The following is a 6,000-nucleotide window of genomic DNA, read 5'->3' on the forward strand; positions in this document are numbered from 1 at the left end:
AATGAGGCCTTTTCTTTGACGAGCGACGCGAGGGCATTCCTCATCAGGGGGACACAATACCCCCTTTCACCGTGGCCTGGCTCTGAAATTTCACAGGTGATGGGAGGAACGGTGGACACTCGATCCTCCCTCCCCTCTCCAGTGTAACACATCAGCCCGAGGAAGCAGGAATGTGGCTGCTGCATGGAGAAAGAGGAAAAATGCGGAGTGTGGAGCAGTGACTCAATATCTGTTGACTGTGCTGAGAGCATTATTTCAGGGACTAAAGATGCAGATAGGTAATAATTTGTTGTAATGAAATTGTGATGTTTGACATATCAGAGGTGGCTCTATCGCACCATTAATAAAATGCAAGCCCCACCCCACACATGGGTTTTAAGGAAAGAGGTGAAAAGGGGGGCATGGACTACTAAAACTGTAAAAGAGTTTCAGGTAGTAAGAGAGGTGAAGATGAAACGCTGTGGCTGCCTCTGTAAGAAATCTGAGGAAATGACAGAATTAGAAAAAGGCCCCTGTCTTTCTCAGTAGGACATTTTAAATGCAGAGAGGCCCCCGTGGGGGATATTGATGCTCCTACTTGTCATTTAGCCAATCCTCTCATCCAGACACACTTACAGCTTTGGGATGCGGAGTAAGATTCTCATTTCAACCCAAAAGAAAAAAAGCTTAGCAGCCTTTCAGTGATTTATTGGAAAATCAAACAGAGTCATTAGGGAGACGTTAAGGCTCAATATAGAAGCAGCATGCTCCTTTTAAGTGGAGGTGTTAGATCTATTATTTTTATTTCCATCACTGCTGCACTGCTTCTCTGTCTCTCTCAGAAAACACAGTATTACTGTTTGTTTTATTTCCAAAGCTCATTTTGATAGTTTTTATGCCTGCTAACTCGACATGTGTTACTACAGCCAGGAAACTGGTTGGTGGAAGCAGTAGAAAGCAATAACAATCATGGCACATGAGCTGAGTTGATCTGGATAGTATATGTCAACTGTATTTTGGTATTTAAAAAAAAAAGCATTGCATATATGAAGGTGTCCACTTAAAGTAACATCCTCTGGAAAAGTGTATGTAAGTACTTACTGCTGTGCCATCGGTGTGGTATTAAAACATGACGACAAACAACAACAACAAGCCTGTAAATCTCCCAGACTTAATCTGTAGTCCTCTGATTTCCTCTACTTCATGAAATTTCTTGTAGACTTGGCACAAGTTGGGCTCGCTCCCCCCTCCTGCTGCACAACAACAACAATCAGTTTTGGTCTTTGCACAGAAAAAACTATAAATGCTTTTGTCAGTGCTGAGCAGGACAGGCAGGTGAGGTCTGGTGATGAACGGTGTTGTGGAAATGTTGTTTGACGTGTGATTAAGGCATGAACAAGACCAGAGGCAGGGGTTTTCTATTTGTAATCACTGGTATTAAATCCTAAGGAGATATCCTGATTTGGGTAGTTAGCTGAGGCTAAATGAGGCTAATGCAGGATTTGTGGTAGTGCGTTTGTGTAGGTATTTGTCAGAATGACCTTTGCAGATGTACTTTTGAGCAGTTGCCCAAAAAACACGGTGAGGGTCAGGTGTAAGGATCGTGACCAAGATGCCCAATCAGGTGTGTGAAACCTCTTGAGATCTGTAAGTCACGTGACAGTGATCCTGGCTTAGAAAGAGACAAGGTGACAGTTTACTGCAAGTTTTTGTTGTTTTTAATACTTTCTTTCTCTTCACTATAAAATAATTCTTTGTATATTCTTCCTTCACTTCATCAGTGGCTGAGCTAAAACACCAACAACAGCAAAAATGTGCAGAAGAGTAGTTTTTGATTCTAAACACTAGTGACAGTGCACAGCCTTGGTCTGCAAAGTTGTGTGTAGGCTTTTTAATGGACCAGCGCACAACCGTGCTGTTCCTGGTACTCAGCTGTGTTGTCAACAGCGGACCGAGAGTTAGGAAATTCTGGCCTAGTACCAGTTACCAGATTATGGTTAGGTTTGAGGTGTGAAGATCCGGGCCTGTTTGGGCAAAGAATTAGCACTTTTATCCTTATTTATGGACCAAATATGAACCATGTGTGGGTGACATGAACTGAGCAAAAATGAAATTTTGAAAAATACGCTAAATTGCTGCTTTACTTAGTCAGATGTTACGATAATAGTTTATAATCCGATATGAAGTGACCTTGCTTAGGTGTATGTGTTGAATTAATTATGTTTTATATTGATGGTAATCTACCAGGCACAGTTTCTCTCCTGGCTATTTAAAGTGAAGGCACAAGGATTTAGGTGAATGCTTAAAATTCTACTTGCCTCTTCAGTATTTCATCTTTTTTTCCCCGAGTTTGCCCACCAAAATACTTTCCTGCGTGGTTCTACCCACACGAGAAAAATACTGGAAACTACACACATCGACTCCTGTTTGTGAGTTTGAGGGACAACCTGAAAAAACAAAAAAAGAAAGAACCTTACAGCATTTCAACTGGAAGAGTGATCCAAATAAATTCAAATAAACCTATAAGAAAACGCATGCTTCCTTCATATGTGATGAGTGTTTTTGCCCAGAAATTCAAACTAATTTGGGAGCAAAATAATCTCTTCAGGCTCTGCACCTTCAACAGGGTCCTACAGTCCTCAGCAACTCCCCATGACCAGTTTTCCCTGACTGGACACAGAAGGATTTAGGCTAATACCCCTTAGACAGTAAACTCAGGTCATGCCCAGCCTCTGAAGCTTTAAATGGACTCTTTCATGGTTGGGGGCAATGTACGAGGCAGAAGGGTGCTCTGTGGTGGGATAGTGTGTATTTCCAGAACCCTGCATGGAAACAGCATTGAAGAACTTAGACTCCACTATAACATGCCTCTATTGTGCTTGTACAAATATGTCACATCAGACATGATTTGGTTTAGCTGCTGGAAACTTGGTGGGGCTGATTGAGACATGTCTGTTTGTTTGTTTTTTTAAATTTCATTTATGTATTTTTTTAAATAGTCTTTGTTACTTTAGTATAGACAGACGTAGTTACCTGTTTCCCAACCCTGTGTTAAAGTATTCTAACTGACTGTCTGCTCTGGCTTCACAATGAAGATGTGACAGATAACTTAACATATTTGCCCAAACGTCAAACTATTCCTTTCACAGTGAGTGCACCTAGCTTTCATTTTGCTAGTTGCATGCAGAGCAGGCAGCTGAATCCCTTCCTCTTCCTGTCTGTCTGTTTGAAACTTTGCATGTGTGTGTTTGACAAAGGTCATCTCTCGGATTGGTGTGGAATGCAAGCACACAGTCTTCGCTCTCCTCTCTCTTAGAGCAGCACTCTTTCACTTCGGTCATTCATGGTTATAGAAGTGTAGAAACCACAGTAAATATTCAAACAACAAACATTTGCTATTTATAGATTTGTGTGTTGTAAGTTGTGACTTTCACAGAAGACCCTGCCAGTAACTAGGACTGATTGTTACTAGAATTGAACTATTGTGTGAAATGGTAATTGCTGAAATAAATAAATAGCAATTTATTATTGCCTGTTAGTCAATACACATTAAAGAGACTTCCATGGGACTAAGCACACCTCATGATTCAACAGCTTGTAGAACAACGCTTAACAGTGATATTTATTGCATGTTATCAGTCTCTCACATTGTTGTGGAGGAATTTGGCCACCTGCTCTTTATGGCGTTGCTTCTGTTCATTGAGGTTTGAGGGCATTCATTTGTGCACAGCGCTCTTAAGATCCCACCGCTGCTTTTCAAGTCAGGTTGAAGTTTGGACTTTTTTCTCTTTCAGCTGTTCTGTAGCAGATTTGTTGCTCATTGTCCTGTTGGATGATTTGAGACAAGCTTTAGTTGTCAGACAGATGGTCTCAACTCTGGAATCCTTTGGTATACAGTCATCAAGTTAACTCAATGACTGCAAGGTTGCCAGGTCATGTGGATGCAAAACAAGCCCAAATCATCACCCCTCCACCACCATGCCTGACGGCAAGTATGAGGTGTTTGTGCTGATGTTTGAGTTGTTCATTAGACTGACCACTTTAGTCTCATCTGTCCAAAGGTCACTGCTTCAGAAGTCTTGTGGTTTGTTCAGATGCAACTTTACAAACCTAAACTGTGCTACCATGTTGTTTTCAGTCTAATTGTATTGTCATGAGCTTTAACAAGTTTAACAAAGTTCCAAAGTTTTTTTCTTTTATAGAGGCGCTCACATTTGCTGATGATCACTGTCCAAATACTTGTGATTAACCGCACCTGACTGCTACTTACCCTCTTAATTGCTGTGGAAACAGTAAGGATGTACTTAGTTTTACACATGACTGCACACAGTAACTCTTTTTCACATGACTTTATATTGGTACAGTGGTGGATGCCCTTTAACCATGGCCAAGATTTTCAAATAAAAGGGTCAAATTATGCCCAAGTAAGGCCTGTAAATCAAAAACTCGGCCTAAAAAAATCAGTAAAAAGTTCTGCACAGTGTATCAATGTATTCTTTTAAAATTAAGGAACTTTTTGTAATAATATCCATCCATCCATCCATTTTCTTCCGCTTATCCGGAGCCGGGTCGCGGGGGCAGCAGCCCAAGCAGAGAAGCCCAGACCTCCCTCTCCCCAGCCACCTCCTCCAGCTTATCCGGGGGAACACCAAAGCGTTCCCAGGCCAGCCGAGAGATATAATCTCTCCAGTGTGTCCTGGGTCTGTCCTGGGAGGAGGCCCCGGGAGGATTATTATTAGGATTAGGATTATTTTTGTAATAATAATAATGATAATTACAGACTAATGTAAAGACATAAAATATTTTCCTTTTCTTTTACCTTAAAAAATATTTTATTTTGTTTTTAGCTTTCATTTTACAGTGGATCACTTTAGGCGAACAAATCTGGTTGTGAACACAGCCTAGAAACAGAAACAATGTACCAAGGTCCAATATACAGAAATTTTGAATTTTAAATTATCCAAAACTACTACAGTAGAGTCCATAGCTGGAAACTAGTATTGTAGTCCCTATTTGAGGCTGATTAAATTGCAGCAGTTAGACCAATTGCAGAGATTATCTTCAAGATATTGACATTATCGAAAGCTTCGGAGATAATTATGTCATCTAAGTCTTCTTTCAGGTTTTGGTTGTATGCAACATGTGTACAAAGTACAACGATGTTGATGGGCATTTGTTCAGTAACTCTTTAGTAATATGATTATTTGAATTTCTTCCACAGTGAGCCTAAACGTCATTGAAACCACCGAGGTAACACAATTCAGCTCAGTTAACCTAGAAAAATTAGCAAGACAGCTAACAGAATCATACCAAATCCTTTCATTTTAAAGCATCTGCTAAGTAGTTGCGTACTGCAAACCAGCAATGGTGGTGGTTGCTTCTGCTAGATTCAATTACCTTGTGTTTAAGTCATTTAACAAGACAGTCGGTCTTTTGAGACGCCATAAAAACGTCCCACAGACATATGAATGATAAACTGAATGTCCCAAGCTGACACTGCATATAAATTATGTTTCAGCCAGTCACAACAGGCACCACATGCTGTTTGTGTTGCGTTTAATTTGTGTCAGAGTGGATTACAAAGCCATTGTGCTGACAGATATAGTGGATCAAGCCATGTGAAAACTGAAGATTCATGTGGCCTGCAGATGTTCCATATTGGAGGTACTATGAAGTTATAATTTGAATGTCATTATAAGTTACGCAACAGTTACTATAGTTTGAGTCTCTTTGTAAGAAATATTCTAACATAATGTCTGTTTTCCCCTCGAGCCTAAACAATGCTTAGAAAAAGGAGATGTGGCATGTGATATTTAAAGATGCACATTGTGGATCTGGATAGCGCAAGTTGGTAATCATGGCATAGAGTGGTTCTCAGGTACTGAGCTAACCTCTCATTCTCAGGAGTCCTTGCAGCTTATCGGAGTCCGGGCAAAGACGGAAATAACATGAACTGGGGAGCTGTTGTTTAAACAGCATTTCCCAACAAGAATTTGATGGGTGGTGATGTAGAGGAAATGG

Source organism: Pelmatolapia mariae, linkage group LG9 (genome assembly GCF_036321145.2).
Source record: "Pelmatolapia mariae isolate MD_Pm_ZW linkage group LG9, Pm_UMD_F_2, whole genome shotgun sequence".
NCBI classification, from domain to species: domain Eukaryota; kingdom Metazoa; phylum Chordata; class Actinopteri; order Cichliformes; family Cichlidae; genus Pelmatolapia; species Pelmatolapia mariae.